This window comes from Ambystoma mexicanum, chromosome 10, assembly GCF_040938575.1.
Source record: "Ambystoma mexicanum isolate Mex_15411 chromosome 10, UKY_AmexF1_1, whole genome shotgun sequence".
Taxonomy (NCBI): domain Eukaryota; kingdom Metazoa; phylum Chordata; class Amphibia; order Caudata; family Ambystomatidae; genus Ambystoma; species Ambystoma mexicanum.
Genome location: NC_090932.1, coordinates 675,244,520 through 675,264,569, shown reverse-complemented (window position 1 = coordinate 675,264,569; position 20,050 = coordinate 675,244,520). Strand labels below are relative to the sequence as shown.

Here is a 20,050-nt window from a genome sequence, read left to right as displayed (position 1 = left end):
GCGTCCCTTTTCTTTTTCTCCGATTATAGCAGCTCCCTACGACCTTCTCTTCCCGTGTATGGCCTTTTTTGGTTGATCGTTTCCCATCCTTTTGGTTTTCTCCTTTGCTCCCCTCTGGATGTCGCTTGATCCGTTTCCTCCCCGTCATCCTGCAGTCCCATTATGTTTAGGCCCTCTTCCCATGTGGTCGCTCTTCTCTGTTTCCCCTCCCATGTGAAGATCAGTCCAAATGGGAACGTCCACTTATATCGGATTTCTTTAGCCACCAGGGCCTTGACTAGTGGGGCCATCGCTCTTCTTTTTTGTAGTGTAACCAGGGCCAGGTCTTGGTATAGTTGAATTTCTTGTCCGTTCATTCTGATTTGATCCATTTCTCTGGCCTTCCTCAGTATCTGCTCTTTTTGAGGGTATGAGGATAGCAACACTAGAACGTCTCGTGGTCTTTCCCCCGGAGCTCCAGGTCTTTTTGGACCGACCCTGTGTACCCTGTCCACTCCAATTGTATCTGTTTCCGTTGCTTCCAGTATGTCTGGCACTTTTATCTTGAAACATAAAACCATACCTGTGTTTAGGCTCTGGTGGATAGTAATTCACAGAACTGTAAGAAGCCACATCACACTGGCATTGTATGGGTCAGCACTGTGAGTATCAGGCCAGCTGCGGAAGGATTGTGTGTATTCTGGTAAGACAGCCTGGCACAGCCACTGGCAGGGCAGGAGACTGAATGGCTGGGCCTCCCCTTTTGATCCTTTGTAAGCTCTTGGAATGCCTCTCTCCAGCAGGACAGACTCCTAGCAGGAGCTATCCTTGGCATTGGGAATTAAATGGCACGCCATCTCAAAAAGGAATAGCCTCACACCAGGGTGCTGCATACCAAAAGGGCCTTTGATGCTATTGAAAACAGAAGGGGGAAGTGTTAATGTAGATGGATTGAGCTCAGCAGAGTTGGACGAGGATAACCCCTTCTTGTTTATTTCTGTACACCTCTCTCCTTCATGTCCCCGCCGCTACCTCAAGCGCAAAGCACTTTGGTTATGACATCAGAAGGCAAAAACCACTTGTCTCCAGGTTTCCGGAAGCTCTGCAGTATTCCTCCCTGGAAGCTGCTAAACCCCACAATCCCGCACTGACTGCTCTGTGTCATAATTATTTTATTATATCCACCAAGACTCAGGTCAGCCTGGGGAGAAAGGGGACTTGGAGAAAATAACAAAAGACAGAGCAGCTCTTCTTGCTTCACTGCTGGGCTCCCTGTTCAAGAATTAAATGGGGATATTACAAGTCTTTTTACACCAAACCTCCCTTCCTACCCTTCCTAAATTACCTCTGTATCCTCTGGTAATGCTTAGAGGAATTCAGCTGTTGTAATGCATGGTGCACATTGTATGCTTTGAATTCCTGTTTTAAAACACTTTTCTTGACTGTCCAGCTTTCTGTGTAGATGGCGAATAGATAGTGATACTCTTGCACTACATAACCTTCATTTTCGTCTTGTTCAGACTGTTCTTTTAATTCTGCAAGACTTGATTTCAAACTTCTTACACTTTTCAACACACAAACCCTTTGTTTAAATGGATTGGGCCTTATTACGGGTCCGGCGGTAACTGTGCTGGTAAAACTGGACCTCTAAACAGATACCGGCGCCTGGCTTGCCAGTAACACCAGGGTATTACAACCCTGGCGGCCGAAAGTCAGGCGCTGGTAATATGTTGTTCCCCATAGAGTTCCATAGGACTCTATGGGAATGGGGACCACGGAAACACTGGCACTGGTAATAACTGTGCCACTGCTTCCGTGAAAGTCTGTGGGCAGGTGGCGGTCCGCCTGGCAAGTCGGACCTGCCGGGCGGGAGAGCACCTGCCCACCAGACTTGTACTTTGTCGTTTCGGAAACAACGGTGCCGGTAAGCTTACCGGCACCGTTGTTTCCGGACCTGCAAGGCCAGCATGAAGCCCATTGTCTTTATAAGCTTGTTATTCAAAGATTGGTCAGCTTTTCTCAAAATATTTTTAAGTCTATTTTAAATTAAATGTTTTCTTTTGATATATTCTTTCCTAGAACTACTGGAATAGAAACTAAAAGACTACAACTACCCTAATGCCAAACAAAATGGCCACCAAAGTCTAACGAAGAGCAACAATCTCAAAGAGACTTTGACGCCACAAAAACGTGAAGCTCCTGCGGGATCCTGCTTTGTTCTCGATCAGGTAAGTGTTTGCTTTATGTTTTCTTACTGACCAACTCAGAGCTTTAATTGTGTGAGCCGCATGTACTAAACCTCATCTAGTGGCGAGCGCACGTCTCCACCGTACTCATTTGGTTCAGTTTTCTCTAACGAGAAGTACACCGGCTTCTGGATTAACGTGAAAGCCAAGAACTTCTCAGCCACACTTTTCTTTCTTGTGCACGAGCTCGCGCGATGCGGCAAATGTAATAAATTACAGTTTTAAAGTCTTAAAAGCGCAACGTCACACAGCCTTGCTCCTTTCTAGAAGTAAATAGCTCAATTTCACATTCTTCAATTTGCTTTCCCTGTAAATAAAAACTTTAGGAAAATGAAATGTCAGCTTTCGCCAACTACAACTGCAGTCTCTGAACGGAATAACAAATATTGAATTGTAATGCCAGAGCTCTAAAATTGCAGCCCTCCCACCGGTAAATAGTTGCTGCAGCTGCTCTTCTGATTCTTCTTAATTCAGGATTCTTCTTAACTCTTGTCCTGGACTCTTTGCAAAGTAGCCCTCAAAGGAGCTGTCTCAAAACCTGACTTCCTCACTTGACACTTCTGATGAAAGTCAGTTGGAAAAGCTGTTCACCTCCAACCTGTCCTAAACATTCCATTGTAGAATGTTACTGTGGGAAAGCACCATTTTGCTCTTGTTTACAGCCCAATTCTCCATCTTGTGAGCTGACGGCTACAGACTCTGGAATAAATGGTCAAAGAAGATTGGAGGCATTTTCTTTTGTTTCCTATCCCCTGCTACTGCCTGCACTCTATTAAGCCTGCATGTTCTCGTACCCATTCTAGTTCTTGTACCGCCTTCCAAAAACCCTGACAACAGGCCAGGGATTTGAGCCCTTAAACCAGGCTTGCAGCTGTCCAATCACTTGTGGACGTTTGCCTTTTTAAACGAGGGAATCCCTCACCACTTCTAGAATTCACCCTTGAACAAAACCCTGAGTTAAATTTCATTGGACCTTTGTTTGGAGAGCTGACTTCTCTAAAGCCCTCTGCTGGAAGTCTAGTGTCCAAGCAAGCTTTGCTTCCTGATCGTCCACAGAAGGCACATTGGGGGTGATCTACTGCTGGAGCAAGACCTACCTCTCTGCCAACTACACCAGTGCTCAGGTTCTCGCTGGAGGTCAAGGACTCCTGCAGGTGTATTGCCAGCCTCCTTGTGTTGGGGAAAACCACGACAAGCACAAATCTTGACCCTGAACTTTGGGACGGCCAGGATCCCCGTTTTTCATCACCTTGAACCGATCGTACTGCCTTTGAACTGGGCTCACTGCATTTGAAACTCAGGATCCCCAGTGCTACCTTTGGCACTCAACCGATCTCTTTGAACTAGCGTGCTTGCAACTTCGAATCAGCTTGATGGTGCATCGCATACGCCTTGCAGAGCCAATCTCCTCACCCGGCTCAAATGTGTACTGCTCATTTCAAGATCTCGACTCAAACCTAGTTGACCCTAACCAGCAGTTACCCAACAACTTTAACTGGCTTGACCTTGACTCTCCACCTTGTCAAAGCTCATATCGGAACATCTGGATAATCTCTCAGATCCACCACTAGACCTTGACTAGCACCACTGGAGTGTCGCTAACTGACCATAACCAGCAGTTACTACGCTCCTCCAACCAGCTTCTAACGAGCATTCTGATCTACATAGCTTGAATTCTGCCTTATTAACTGCTCTGAGCCACAGCATTTGAACAGACTCGATGCCTGCTTTGACCAACACTGCTCGCTGCATCCAAACATGGCTGAAACTGGTCGCACAACAGATCGAGGCGTGGTTCGACAACAGCAGAAAGGTATTCTCGATTACTCACCTGGCCCATCTTTGGGCCCTAAAGACTGGTTAGGTCACCTTTTAATCCCTCTTCGCAGCAAGAAACTATCATTTTTGCGACCGTTGTGTTTTTTTTAAATTGCTTTTCACCCCGGTTTGGATATCCAGTGTGCTGCATCTTCCTATTTTTGTATAGTCTGTGTTCTTTCCACAGGGGTGGCTTTTGTGTAGCATTTTTCTATTTAGTTATTATTGCAGATGGTGTGTTTAATTAAAGGTATATTTATATAGAACCGACTTGGATGTTCTTTGTTTTGTACTGTCATGCTTTGCTGTTTGGGTTGCTACTGGATCACATTCACACCCATCTTGAGTGTGCAACCTTCCCTCGGCGCACATAACCGTAAAAGGTGAAGGAGTTATCTCTTAATTCTGCTGGTGTCATCTTTATGATTGGGATCACTCTTGGTTTGTAGCAGCATGGGGGCTGAGTTTGGCGCTTTAGCAACTACAAATCCTTCTACTTCTGTGGGGCAGAAGTCATTTTGTCACAGGAAGGCAGGACATGTGTTATGGAAAGCAGCCAGAGAGCGATGCTGGGAAGCTTGGTTCCACCATCTTGAATATTTTTTGTTTGCGCTTCCCACTTGTTTCCTTGACTGAGTGTTGATACCTTTCAGAGCTTTTGACCAAGACCCTTTCATAGGGGTGCAGAGATTTATCAGAGAAGGGAGAGACATTCTCTTCCTAATGATATCTCAGGAACTGAAAACCAAAGCTGGAAGATATCTGAAACTTGCATGCCTAAAACGCCTATAGACCAGCACTACATATTACCTGAGGGGGACAGTGAGCATGTATGTGTCTTTGTATATTCCTGGTGTAGGAAGTGCATAAGGGAGCTCCGGATCTTTAATATTTGTATATCAGACACTGTGCTCTCTTTAAAGCCCTGAGGCATTACCCGTGGCACTGCTGTTGCTCAGAATTTCCCCAAGAAGCATTTGAGAAGATTATGAGGCAGCAAGCTACATCTGGACCCTTGATTGAGACTATCACTTAACAACTTAATACCTTTTTGCACTATGAGCCTTGCTTGACTGATGAGTCAGTCGAGACGACCTGGTTTGAACCTGTCCCTGCCAATCAAACTTTTCTGAGCTGCCCTGTCAAGGGTTTTGACCCATGTTGAATCAATAGACTGGGTGGATGTGGGGATGAGGTATCGCCGCCCACATTCACGCCAGAATAGGAGAACTGCGCAGTTGGCACGAGACCACTCCTGAGATACAACCTTCTTGTGGGGGGTTCCACATCACCACTCTACTGTAAGGATGCCATCAAAACAATGTTAAGCAAGGGTCCTATACTATCAAGCAAAAGACCACTCTATTGAAATGCAGTAATTCAAGACAACTCAAAAATGGATGCAGTACCGACAAATTCCCCAAGGTGGCGCTAGCGGTCTAAACTCTGTCAGGGAAACTGTATTGAGGAGTTGCAAGAGGGGGAGGGACTTCAAAGCTTGTTGGTTAATTGAAAATCTAGCCACCTGCTGTTCCCAGAGGCAAAGAGGCTGGGAAACCTTAACACCTCAGAGATTCCCACACTAGGAGGCAGGATATCACATGACCCTGTTGATTGATTGAGGAGAGACTTCCAGGCAGCCTGCTGGAGCCCACACAAAAGGCTCTTTCTGTTGAATGGGGTATGTTAATTTTGATTGTTTCCTGTCAACAGCCCTCTGCCAGCAAGGAGAGACATGTGATCACTGACCCACCCAGACTCCTGGAGGCGGACCCAAACACTTTGGGGGGGTTGAATTGAAACAAATGTATAGTTTATAGAAAGTGATAATTTATTGTAACCAAATGTAACCAAATGACAGCAATGTACAACTTTGAGAGTCTTACTGTGAAAAAAGCCCTCACGATTTGAGTCAAACTCCAATTTGTACCATGTTCTGGGGCAAAACCCCGCTAATCATGATTATTGTAGACAATGTGTTTAAGCTAGAGACATGGAAAGTTCCTGAGATATATGTGGAAGGGAAATGTACCTTTGTATAATTTTTGATGAAAAACCAATGTTGCAAAACCCACTAAAATCGAAAATAAGTTGCCATTTTTGAATGCAAGCTCCTAGAAACGCCAGAGTCGGGACAGGGACTATCTTTAGTAATATATGATGTGTGTATGTGATGTCAAACAACTGTGTACCTGGGAAATATGTATTTGGATCAGGAATAGATTTGTTTGCACATTGACCAGGGGAGTGTCATTTCTGCAGGTCATAAAAATGACATCACTCTGACACACTATCCCATCCCAAATCAGGGACCAAAGAATCTATTGACCTATCAAATCAAGAGAGGGGCAGGCTTAGGGATACTAGCCTCTCCACCCACCTTTCAAAACACATAAAAAGAGACTGCTGGGACAGGTAGAGACATTCAATTCCATTTGCTGCGGAGCATGCTGACCGACGTCTTCACATCCAGAGATCCAGACTTCAAATCCATCAATCTCCAGAACCTGTAGCAGAAATTAACTCCAGAATGTGTAGCAGAGCGGCCTGAATCCACCAGCTGAATCCTCTACAGCAGGCCTCAAAACCAACCAAACTATTCAACAGCTAGGGCGAGCTGTTTGAATTTTTGCAAGAACCTGTAGCAGTATCCAGAAAGCAGTGCTGTATCCGGAACCCGAGAGAACCACAAACCAGACCGTTTTGAGCAGAACCGGTGCCTGATTGACCCGCCGAGCAGACAGAACCGCAGCCGGACGTGTTGACCAGATCCGTGACGAGGCCTAGTTCAAATTTATATTGCGAGTACCTAGCAGAACTGTGCAGAACCAATCTCTTAGTTAAAATAATCTAATCCAAACTATTTTAACCTAATTAGAACAGCCTCCTAGAAATCGTGTCATCTGTCATTTTTAAAGCTGCACAACTGTCAGATCCTCACTCCTCTTGACAGGCGCAGAGGCAGCACAAACTCCTCACTCCCCATTGGGTCTTGGCGCCTGGGAAATGGAAACCGCGGGCCACCGCAACCCTCTGGGGAAAGAGGGTTAGGGTTCGTTGAGTGGATGGGTAGAGGGAGTTCAGGATAACCGGAAAGAGGTTTAGGGAATCACAATGGATGGGCAAGGGGGTTTTAGGGAAACATGCTCCTTGACTCCAGTGCTCCTCTTGCTGTTGGTTGATTGCAGTGGCTCTGCTCACACACACACTCTATCACAACCATCACTCACTCTGAATTTCTCCTTTGGAGGCCTTTGTATTGGAGCCTCTAACCAATTTACATCTTAGGTTTGGTGTTCTTTAGTGCTGCTTTGGTTTTCAAACTGCCTTCTCAAACATGAACTTCTCCCTCATTTCTCATGAAGGCAACCCTCCCAACATCACATCACATCGTATCGTGGTAACTCCCCACCAATATGCAGATTACAAGTTCCCCACCTCACCCTGTACAAGAGTAGCAAACAATAACATGCACACGAGGTGCTAAAACACTTAGCTCTGTGTTCTGTGGGAGTTCTAGGTCCTTCGGCCTTTTCGTGTTGATGGGCGTGATATGTCTCACCAATCCGATCAAACTACAAGCTGAAAATAGCAAAACAAAGTGCAAAATGTCGTTCCTAAGGAACGTTCCCTAAAGGGTTAAAGATAGTTAAAGGTGCGGTTGCTTCACCGCCAAGCTAACTCCAACTCTGGGTTAGTATTCATGCTTTACATGCAAATAGTTTAACTCGTCTTTTCGTGCTTCCGAAAATGTCAACACATTAATTCCACAGCGCGTAGCGAGTTTCCCTCCGACGGGATAAATCAGCTGTTCTAGGAAAAGGGCGTGTACTTAGCTTTTCATGTACGCGGGGCTGGGGGTTGAGCTGGCGGGCGGTGCCCCGCGTATGTTTACCTGCAGGAGCTCGAGGTTCACACGTCCTCTCTTGCCGATGGTCAGGATTGCGAGCGGTGCTTTCGGGGCACGGCTCGCGCATGCGCAGTGGCGCGCGTGTGGTCCTTTTCCTCCCAGCAGGCCCGTGAAGTGCACGGCCTGCTGGGCAATGTAGTCTCTGGGCTGTTCTCCTTCCTTGGGCCTTCGTCCTGCAAAATGGAAGGAGAACACGCCTGGACAAGGTGGATGGACTCCCCAGGGCCCTTTTATCTCCCCCCAGAACCCCAAAACACTGCCAATCGCCCCAGCCCTGACAGAAACTGTCACCTGTCAATTCTGCAACTGCAAGCTGTCACCTGTCATTTTGAGTTTACTTTAAATCCTAAAATCTACCTTTATTAAATCGTCCGTATCTCTGGAACCGTTTGTCCTAGGAACAAGATTTAACTTTCCTCTGAAAGCTTAGAATCTAAGCTTTCCAACAAGCCTAGAACCACAATCACGATTCACGCACTCGCGAATTTACCGAGATTTGCGATTTGGCTCAATTTCTCCACTTGTCAAAATAGCAGCTCCATTCTTTCCTTTGTTAAAAATCTGTTTGCAACCTGGTAATAACTCATAGGGCATTGCTAAAGTGAGCCTGAACTAATACCAACAAGCATCTCTCACTCACCCTGAACCTCTAGAGGGAATTAAAAGCAATTTTAGCACCTTTTCACTTCCTTGCAAACCACATTAAAGTAATTCGCCTGTGTTTAAAACTCATCCCTGTTTTCTCTAAGCTTGCTGGGGGAACTGGAACTGTGTATTGGCTTATAAAGTGTGATTTGTGGGATTCTTGAAGACTGTGTGCTCTCCTTCCATTTCTTGTATTGCATAGGGGGGGAGTGAATTGTCAAAAGAAAAAGTGATCATATTACCTTTTGCTAAAATCATAACAAGTTATTTCTGTACTGCATTTTATTATACCTTGCATTTCCTTGAAATCATCAAGCATTTTCAGGTACCTCATCTTCTACACTACTCCTAAGTAACCAAATCAGTGTACCCCTGTAACATTATCCATTGTTGATCACGGTCGTATTTTGAAGTGTGATATCAGTTATCAATTTATTTATAAAGTGTGATAGATATGTATTGTTGAATTGTCCAAATAAACCTTTTAAATTTGCAAAACAAACCTACTTCTTGGCTCAGTGGGGTCGGGGGATTCTAAGAGGGGGGTGTTATACAAGGGTTGTCATCCAGAGTACTGAAATGGATATAAAAACACATCAATAAGGGTTTTCCTCAGCATCCCAGACTAGGCATTGACTTAGCTGTAGTGTTGATTGAATATCACTTACAGCCCCCTTGAAGATGGCGGGATGAAACCTGCTGCTTGAGTGGCAAGAAGACCTGCTTATCTCAAAACATTTAAGAGTAAGATGCTGCGTTCAGCTTCCCAAAGTGACAATGCGTCTCAAGTCTGGCTGGCTCGCCGTCAAAGACGGGATTCAGTTCAAATCTGCCTCCCTCACTCATAAATACCTAAACTCAGCCCCTAAATATTTAATGGAGAAATATGTCAAGAAGACATCGACATGCCATACCAGGACTTTGCACTCCTTCTGCCTGGAGGTACCCAGATGCAAAAAATTCTGGGGGCAGTAGCTTTACGGTTATGACAGCCCAGCTGTGGAATTCCTTACCCACAACTTCAAGAGTCGACCAGTCCTTCCTGAGCTTCAGGAAAAACACAAAAGGGTGGCTCCTGGCTAAGGATAGCAGACCTTAGCCAATGACTAATGCCTATAGACACGTAAACCCGACCTCGTATATGCCTGTAACAGAATATTGGTCAACCCTCAACATGTAAAGTAAAGCCTTGCATTTAATCAGTGTAAATTATGTATTCATGTAAGAATGTCAGGCATTCTATGTAAATATTTTAACATTGCTATGTAACTATGCTACTTGTATTTGATCTGCTATGTAACTTGTAATCCACAAATAACCTGTAATGCGCCCAGGTACCTCCGGGTGTTGAGCGCTATATAAATAAACAAACTGCACTTGTGGACTAGGTCCCCTTTCATTCTGGGTAAGGTAGCTAACTGGAACCTTGACAATCCTTATGGTCTGATGTAAGACCATGGTGTCAGAGTATCTGAAAATATTTTAAGGCATCTTTAAGGGAGGGTTGTATCCCCCCACTTCCCTCCTCACTTCAGCAGTAGAATGTCCAGTGTATTGGGTGTGCCCATAGCCTATATTCAACCAGAACTACTGCATGCTTTCTCCTTGCATGAGCGAGGTACACAATTTATTTTGTTATACTTTCATGACTAAAACACTGGGTTGAGTTGTGTTACAATTTTGGGCATAGCACATAGTAGGCTTTACAGTGCCTCAGTCCCTTGTATAAAACTTTATTTTTGTGAATTCTGCATATGTCTGCCAGCCCCTTGTTTTAGCAGAATATAGATTGTAAATATGGGGTTGGTCACATATTGTCCAGGGATGGGGCCTTGATTTCAGTTGGATGAAACCTCAGACTTCTAGAATTGGAAACTGTGCGTCTCCATCATGGCCGTGACTGTTTTGTGATCAATTCACAGGAGAAGTAAAATAAGAGAAGTCGGAAGAGTTCACTACATTGAAATCCTATTGTTTGAGACCGATCTTGGCTTGGGACTTTGGATGCTGTACTATTAGGCTTAGTAAGGTAGTCATTAATAACTCAAGTCCATTTAATGCAGAGTTGATCTACAGTACATAAATGGAAGGTGAGTCTATCAATTGGAAAAGTAAAGCCCTACAGAACAAGGTGTGCATATGCATGTTGTCACTCTAGGTTGGAGGCCGTGCATTCTTGTGACACAATTCCATCTGGTGAGAGCGCGGTAGCCTGAGCGCTTTAGGTATTTAGCAAAAAAATGATGATGGTAATGTTTCTGAAAGGAAGGCATGCTAACCAGATCCCTCCTTTCATTATGCTCAATGCTAAAAGCATAGTGTGCCTGTGCCTTTCCTGTGACTGTCTCCTGACATCCCTAACTGCTCTGCAGTGGCAGCAGAATGGGTTCAAAGGTCACATGTGCTTTCTTGGACAGCTGCTGGAACGGTTCCAACAAGAAGTAGCTTTTTAATCTTTCCTTCTGGTTCCAATTCTAATAATTGTAGCCTGCAAGGGGAAAGGGCGTGGGAGTTTGCGCTTTGGGAAGACACTGCATTCACCACAGGTGCTGCTGTCGTCCAGAAGGAGCCCTGCCTCCTCCCACCTAAACTCTTCAAATGCTCCTTTCATCCCCCGTGATGGGAAAGGGTGCAGGAGTTTGTGCTGTGGGGAGTTCATTCAAGCGGGGGTTTTCCACATTTATAGCCTTAATATCATAGACTCTCTTCAAGCTGCAATCGGGAGAAAGTCATCATTGTCCCAACCCCCTCCTGAAAGCCGTTGAGGCATTGGGAGAAGCAATGAACGAGCTTGTGACTGAGGGAGCGGGCATTGCTATTCAGTAAATGAGGTGAGAACTAAAGAAGGCACAGCGGGGAGGGGTGAGCCATAATACAGAGGGAAAAAAAAAGAAAAGAAAACATTGGCGCCTTGGAGCTCTAAGGGAACTGCAACTTCTTTCCACGCCCGTACCTGCGCCTGTGCCCATTTCTAAAAGTAGAATGACTGTCAATAGGAACATTTTAACAGTATTGCCCTAGTCTTCAGCAAGCACTGCAGATTCTAGTTCAATGCTGAAGCCAATGAAATTGCTAGCTCCATTTTTGCACCCCCCCACCTTTTCTATTGTAGCCCATGTGGTCCCTGTAATTCTTGTAATCCTTGTATCCCAGCCCCCCACCCGTTGCTGGCTGGAGTACCATCACTATGCAGCCAGCCCTGAACTTCCTGTGTCAAGTGGGGGGATGGGGGAACTAATGCCATCACAAGTGGACATCGCCAGCTTTGTTCACTAATAAAGTTCCTGATCCACATGGCCCCATTAGTGGGCCAACTCTGGATGGAGCAGACTGCCAGGCCCCTAACAGGGTCAATGTAGCTGAGTGATTGCAGGCTTTCCCTAAAGGGGTAACTGGTGTCTAGCCAAGTTGTGTCTGTAACGCTCACCTGGCTCCCACGGAGGCGCTGACCTGGTCTGGATTGCTGTGACCTCTTCAAGCGTGATGCGCAGGATTCGAAACACCGACTGAACTGGACCCCCAAATCTGGCTTGTCTGGCCCGTAGAAATATCTTTCTGTAGGTGGAGAAAGTGGATTAACTGACTGCAGAGTATTGTGATTGCTTCCCACCTCCCCTTTGCTCTTCTCTGACCACCTCCGAAATCCCCAATCAAGCCTCACCTTAATATTTGAATGGATGAGCTCTCCATCCTGCTTCTGGTGCAGGGGCGCGTATTTGACCAGTTACGGCATTTCGCCTTCCGAAACCAGTGAAGTAAGTATGCAGTTTAAAAAGTTCCAGAGTAGAGTCTTCTCTTTGTTTGCTTTTCTTAACCTGCGATCTGTCCTGATTTTCAGGTGCAGAGTGGAAGTGATGCTTCGAGGGATATTGCTGGAGATAAACTCAGGTGAGTTTGTGATAAAATGATCCCTTAAATGTCTTTGAATCCCTCTAGTAATGTCTTTCTTTTTTCCCCATAGGGGCCGGGGTGCGGTACCAGGCCAAGAAGTGGCGCCGACCCGAAATGAGGAGTGGTTCCGTCAAATATGGCCAGGTAAGTCTTGTGACGGAAAATCAGGCTTTCCTCATTTGTTCCTCCTGCTCACCTTTTGTCTCTTCTTCTCCCCTGCAGGTGCAGAGATGTGGCGGAATGCCCAGAAGGTCGCGGCGGATAGTGAAGAGCCCACAAGGCAGGTGAGTGATGCGCGGCGCTGCTACAAGTAGCGCGATGCTTTTAAAGAATGTCTATCTTCAGGATCGCTGGCGTGATGATTCCGGAGACAGGTAGGAAATTAGATTAAGTTCTTGGTTTTCACCTTTTCTCTTCCTTTCCTTCCTTTCAGGTATCCCAAGCTCGAGGCGGGCGTGGCTGGAGGCAAGATGCAGGAGCAGACACGGTGAGCGTTCAGCTGCTAGATGCAGAGCAACGCGAAGCACGTGTGGCAGTCCGGGCGTGGTTTAAATAGCCTTGGAAGAAGTTCCAGGTAAGTATTCTTCCACGGTCCCCACCCAAGTAAAATAGTTCCTTTGATAAAATAGTCCCTCCTAAGCCTCATTTGGCTTTAGGCTTCATGCAGCATGGTCTGCGTCAGGTAAGTGCACCAAACACCCTCTTTTATGAGCCTGGCGCCTATGGTGCCAGGACTGATGTCCAACATGAGCCTGGCGCCAAAGGCGCCAGGACAAAGTCCAAAGAGCCCCTATTAGGGGCCGCTGGGCTTTTACCCGAGGGCATGATGCCTGCTCCCAGGGGTGCTGGGCCTGTCCTGGTGCTCCGGGGGTAGGCATCATGACAGCGTCAGATAGTGGATCACCCAGGCCCACTCTTCACCATAAAAAAATGTAATTCTAACCTTAATTGAGGCATTTGTGAAGACAGCGGCTGGGGGGGTTGTGGGAGGTTGTGGGGGGGGGGGTTGATTGGTCTTGGATCAACCAAGAGAGTGGAATAAGGGCAACTAATAAATTGCTGACACCTGGCTCAATCCTGCCTGCAACCTGTTCGGTTAACACCAGTGCATTACAGGGCAGAGGGGAACGCAGTAGCAGGAATCAAGTTAGTAAGAATATCCTATGTGCCCAAGAGGCCAAAGAGATACCGCCCACAAAGGAATTGAGTGGTTGTGTTCCTTACAAAAGCCTATCGCACTGTTCCTCCCATAAAACTAAGCTGAATGCAGGTAGTGTGCCCAGGGTTAACGTTAACTTTGACAAGGCAGTATCCCGGAAGACCCATGAGCCATCCACCCCCACTGTTAAATCAAGTTGTCTATTGACATCTTGGAGAAGGGGGTCTATATTTCTACATAAGGTCCCTAAATTGACCCCTAACCAATATGAATCCGGGGACACGTTATTAACAAAGTGTTTACACTGGATGCAGAGCGCAGGAATGTTTATTTGTTACCAGGGATCGTATCACAAGTTGCACTAGGATCTGTCAACCGAGGGGAACTGTCCTTGACTCTATTCAAATCGATCTTGGGCATCCAGGCATGGCTAGGAATATATTGTCCTTTGACAAGAGATGCCAGTCATAGACTAATACTACAATAGAACTTCAGGCTCACTTGTTGGAAAATTTGTCACAGCAGCCAGTGCTCTCAGGAGCAAATGCTGTCCCATTGGGGAGAAGGGTGCTGGCTGGTTCCCCCTGTCCCATAGTTTCATAATTAAAGGGACATTAATGTATTGGCGTTTGTGATTTAAGTCCCCATTGAGACACAGCTTGACCATAGTGCTATTGTCTTTTTTCTAATTTAATGAAATTGTGATAATTGTCTGTATTGTTGTGGAAAACCTTTTTGGTTTAAAGCCAAATTAAGTTTCACTGACTGACATAATTGTACACCCCAGCTGCCTGGTGGCACATAAATCTCCAAATATAAGCCAGGTGTAGTTGTGACATGGTGCCGACTAAGGTTTTGGAATTGTAAAGCCACAGGCATTTGGATGATCTATTATAGTTCAGCTTGGTGAGGTGGCTCAATCATGACGGGCTGGTATGTATTAACTGTATGGGCTGCGAGTACCCACAACAGCCAGGTTTGGTCCATGTCCAGGAAGCTTCGCTGTTGATTTCCAATGAGGAAGGTCAGCCGATTCCCCCAGAGGTGCTTTGGAAACGATTGCTTAGAAAATGGGCCTGCCATGACAACAGCTTTCTCAAGTCAGGATGTTGATAACCGGAGCCCTTCTGAAGTAGGCAGACAGAAGAAGTGGGTGGAGTTGCAGAAACCCAAAAGAGAGGTTTAGCCCACAGTTCCATCATCTTGGATTCTACTACAGCTCCCTAAATGTCACACCCCTCCCTACTTTCTGCAGACAGGTTGCAACATCAGAATGCAAAGGAAAATTGTTACAGCAATCTAAATTGCATCCATCACAACAAGCTAGTTTTGGACCAACTCGTTGTAGTATTTTCTCTTTAAAGGGGTGGCAACCCTGCTCTTTGGACTTCAAGACCAGAAGGAGCCACCTGGAACTCTGTTGGGGATACAGTCTATTCCAATGTCTTCTGCCCTAGAGGTGAAGGTAGAAGGCTCCAAGAAAGAGGACCACTCTTCTTCCTACACATCTCGGGAGCACCTTTGGGGTGAAGCTGTTGGGGACCAAGGCCTCTCTGCTGCCTGGGCTCTGGAACCAGGACCCTGCTCACTGTGGGTGGAAGGCCCCTGCAGGTGCCAGATAAACATCCTGGAGTGGAAGCATGAAACAAAGGACTCCCTGTGTCCCTTGAATGGGCCTCCCAGCAACTTGGAAGACCGGAAGCTGCTCAGAACTGTGTTTTACCGCCCTCTAGACTACTCTTAGCCCTTCAAGCAACTACAGGACCTGTATTGCTGCTTTTGGCACTGTAAGAACTTCAAACCACTAACCTGCTTCTTTGAGCTGTTTGGCTACAGATTTGACCCATTGAAGCACTTTTCTGCTATTGCTAGAGTGTCTCCTTGCTTCTGTAGAAGCATGCGATTAGCTGCATCCAAAGAATCATCTTGACCCGAAAGCTGACTCAACCTGCTGGAAGCCATCGACTTGCCCATCTTGGATGCCCTTGACACATCGGAAGCCTCATCTCAATCCATCTTGACCACTGATTCAACAACATGGGACCCGTCGACTCATCCTGTCTCGGAAGCCTAATTTGAACCACAAGATAGCTGTCTGGAAGCTGGGTCGACTGCAGACCAGGGTGAAGGAGGCCGGCTCGATGCTGTTGAGCTGCCAAGATGATGAATAAAGATGTGTAGTATTCCAGTACAGATGGCCTACTAAACCCACTGCTGAGGGTTTTCGCTCCCAGTGCTAAGCCCTTTTTTGGACATTTCGGTATGTCGCATTCAATTCCTTGTAATTTTTTTACAATTTTTTACAAGTGTTCTCCCAGCCAAATGTGCACCCTTTTGTTCCCACATGTAGGCTGGCATAACACCACAAAGGATTCTTAGTTTGCTCTATGGCGGTGTGAGAAAATAACATAAAAGTGGCCAAACCACGTGTTTTTTCAGAAAATGCCAATACAATGAGGCACACAGAAGCCTGTGGTTTCTTCCTTACAAGAGCTAGGAACAAATGGTTTGGTGTTCCGAATTCACCATTTTCCAAGCTTTAAAGAATGTTTCCCTTTTTTTTCCCCCAATAGGACAAGCTTGGACGGAATGGAAGAGGAGGGTAGGAAAGCTGAATGACGGAAATGAATACACTTCTGAATGGTAGACAAAATTCCAAGTTTAGCAAGGGGTCATTTGCGCAGGTCATGCAACAACTATGTAGCTAAAATTCCCATAGTTTGGGAAGCAATTGGAAAAATGACAGAAATAAAAGTATGTGCTGGATATGTAAGGTAATGACTTCTGTGAATATTGAGAAAAGCAATGCACCGCTACATTCTCCCGACTCTTCTAGTTCGGAAATCGCACATTTTTCATAATGTTTCACAAAACAAGCAATACCACAAGCCAAAAATGGAGTCCTGGTACACAGGATTTTTATGCTGACGGCCTAAACTGACATACTTAGCATTTGAAAATAAGGAAAACAAATGTGGTGAGGAATTGCAAGCATACATTGTTTGAAAGAGCACAGGCAGACTTTTGAAGGATAGGTGACTTGCACAGGAAACAAAAGCGTACAGTGCCTAAAGCAGTGCCTAAATGTAGGTCACATTTGGGAAATGAAAGGGTCCTGTAACAAAGTGTAGTCGGAAATGTATGAAAATGTTATCAAAACCAAGAGAAAACACATGTCCTACATTCCCACATTTCCGCAGCTGTCCCGATACAAATGATACCTCACGTGTGTCGGTGCACTGACCTGGGCGCAAAGGGAAAAGGCTAAACCACTGGTACACCTTGGGAAGAGCACATTTGTACGGTTTGGTTTTAGTGGACAACCCACAGATTTGGGCCTGGGGTGTTGCAGCCACCAATTAAAACTGGGAACCCCATGCATTTCTGAAAAGACCCGTGGGAATCCCAAGAGGTCTGACTTTCGCAAAATCGCCTTAGAATGTATTACCCACAATGCCCAGCAAAGTCCAAAATGTAGAGAAAAAAACTACATTTTTCAGACATTAGTGACCAGAACCCAACGAAACACGCCCACAACAACACATGTCCTATGTTCCCACAGGTGTCCCGACTGACATGGTACCTCGCATGCGTGTGAACCCTTACCTGGCTGGAAAAGAAAGGTTTGACCGGGTCCCCATCCCTACCGGGAGGCAAAAACTGTAACGCAACTCAACCAGAGCTCTAGGACAGCCAGGAGTGCTGCCCCCGGACTTTGGCATCGCACGTGGATCAACCACCCCCTGCAGGGTTCTCCTCCCTCCCCTGAGGGGAAAACCTGTAACACGGCATGGCCAGAGCTCCAGGACAGTTGGGGGTGCTGCCGCCAGGCTTGGGCACCTGACTCCCATGTGGGTCGACCATCCCTGAGCAGCACACAAGTATGGCTGCTATATTTACATGCTGAAGCCTTTTGGCTTCAGCATGTAAATATCACTTCCTGATTACGTCGGCGCACGTCATCAGGTCTGACCCGCAGGCACAAAAGGGGAAGTCTTCCCCTTCACAGCCTGGTGTTCTGGAGTATCGGTGCTGCTCAAGGGGGGAGGCGATCCACCCCCCACAGTTAAGTACTGCAGAGGACGAGCTATTTTGTCCTCTCCACAAGAAATGCACTGCGGAAGATGGGATGATTTGTCCTCCGCAGTTAAGGGATTAAAGTGCACTAATGATGGAGAATTTGCTGTTCGAATTAACTGCCTGCACCAGTCTTGATATTTTGATAAAGATATTTTATTTCTGTTGTGCTCGTACACAAGAGTTTGAGTGCGGCAAGGGAGGGGAACAGGGGAGAACAAAACAACAATCTTACTAGGCGCAGTGACATTGAGAACGCGCAAATGCATGGGAGAGGGGGAAAAAGTGCATGGAATGGGGGAGAAGTGAGAAGTGCGGAGCAAAGGAGAAACAGAGAAATAATAATAAATAAATAAGGCAACAAACCGTGGTAGTGCAGCGAGCAAGTGGCAAGTGCTGGGTTTAAGGCAGCAGACCGGGTAAGTCTGATAAGTGCAGGAAGAAAAAGGGGTTCAGGGGGACTGTATGGGTACACATACAGACCCCAGTGCAAGGGGTGGCCGGGAGGCAGTGCGGGAGAGTGGCAGGGTGAGCAGGTACCTGGGCCCGGAGGACAGAGGCTGGCCAAGTGCACAGTGCCAAGAGAGAACAGATCAGCAGGGGCCAGGGGGAGCAAAGGCAGAAGCAACAAGGAAGGTCTTGAGGTGCTTCCAGAACCGGCGATGGTTCGCTTCATGTTTTAGAGTGGCAGGGAGGCTATTCAAGAGGGAGTCCCCAGCCGAATACCGAGATCTACCCCCGCTCGTTTCTTTGAAAAACGACTGACCCTGAGGGAGGTAGAGGAGCTAAGAGCTTGAGGGGGGAGGAATTTGCTCCCCAGACCTCAGAAAGCCATCTGGACAATGCAGAGGGTTTTGAATGTAATCCTTGCATCCACTGGGAATCAATGGAGAGATTTCAGAGCTAGAAAGATACGATCCCAGGGCTTGAGGCCAAGGACAAGTCTTGCAGGCCTGTTCTGGATTAGTTGCAGAGGGCGGAGAGTAGAGGCAGGTAGATTTAGAAAGAGGCTGTTACAATAGTCCAACCTAGAGAGAACCAGAGCTTGGGAGACCATGAGCTTCTGGGGGAAGGAGAGGAAAGGCAGAGTACCTCTGAGGAGGTGCAGGAGGAAGTTTGACTTTTTCGAGACATCAGAGATGTGTGCAGAGAAGGAAAGTGTGGAGTCGAGAGGACCCCGAGGTTCTAAGCCTTGCAGGTGGGGGTAGGAGAAGGGCCAAGGGAGGCCGGCCAGAGAGTGAGGGCAAAGGATGGTGAAGGTGTGCAGATGAGGAGGAGCTCCGTTTTGCGTGCATTCCGACAAAGATCATTGGCGGCACACCAATCTTGATTGGCAGTTAGGCAATCTGAGTTGAGAGAGGGAGAGGAGGTGTTCGAGGACAGCAGTGTCGTCAGCGTAGCACTCGCAATTTGAGCAGAAAATGGCAATGCAGTGGGCGAGAGTTGCCAGGTATTGGTTGAAAAGCCAGGGCGAGAGGTTAGACCCCTTGGGAACACCACAGGTAGAGAGGAAGATGGATGATAGGAAGGACCCAAGTTGGAACTTGGAGGGAGGTCAGCCAGGCCAGAGCCTGATCAGTGATGCCCAGGTTATCTCGGAGACGGTTGAGCAGCATGGTATGGTTGATCGTGTCGAAGACAGTGCCTTCAACCAGAGTGCCCCTTTGCTCTGTCTGAATTCCCAGTTTCCTTTACACAAGGCTGGGTAGTTAATAAAACACAACAATTCACACAACTAATTAAAAACACTAAAGTTCCTATTTTTCTAGAACTTTTGTTGGACACTTTTATTTTGGTACTATTTGTGTAGCATCTCTATCAGCACCCACCTCTCCTGAGAGTACAGTGTGCCCTTTGCCCATGTTACCAAAGAGGCGAAGGATGTATACCATTCTGGTTGGTTGTGCCAGTTTCACCTTTCTGATTGGGGCACTGCTGGTTGAATAGTAGCATGGGTCGGATCTAGGCCAGCAATAATTGATTTGACAGCCATGCGGTTGGTTTGTATTTCTTCAGGCTTTTAACTGAAGGTATGCACCGGTTTGGCTCCTTTAAAATGCAGCTGGAGAAATCACACGTTTTTTAAATTTATTTTCTAGACTTCAGGATGGATAATGCTGTGATCTAGGTTGGCACTGTTTGTAGATACGTGATGGATACTCATTGTTGTTTGAAAACCTTATGCACATTTGCATCGGTTCTGAATGTAACCTTATATTTACATCACATCTTTTTCCCCTTTTAAAGGGGATCCGATCAGTAACAGAGATGAGTGCGATGGGCGCACCTTGCAGGGTAAAGTAAGTGTGAACCTTTACTCAAACC

At 46.5% G+C, this 20,050-nt stretch overlaps 1 protein-coding gene across 4 annotated transcripts in view; it reads left to right on the top strand.

The window, feature by feature from the left end:
* U2SURP (U2 snRNP associated SURP domain containing) overlaps nucleotides 1-20,050 on the top strand; it is a 1,877,492-nt gene that overhangs the window by 108,027 nt on the left and 1,749,415 nt on the right. For all 4 annotated transcript variants that reach the window (XM_069618259.1, XM_069618256.1, XM_069618257.1 and 1 more), the window contains one exon: nucleotides 2,059-2,207. The gene's annotated coding sequence lies outside the window, so the exon portion shown is untranslated. The remainder of the gene's footprint in view (nucleotides 1-2,058; nucleotides 2,208-20,050) is intronic.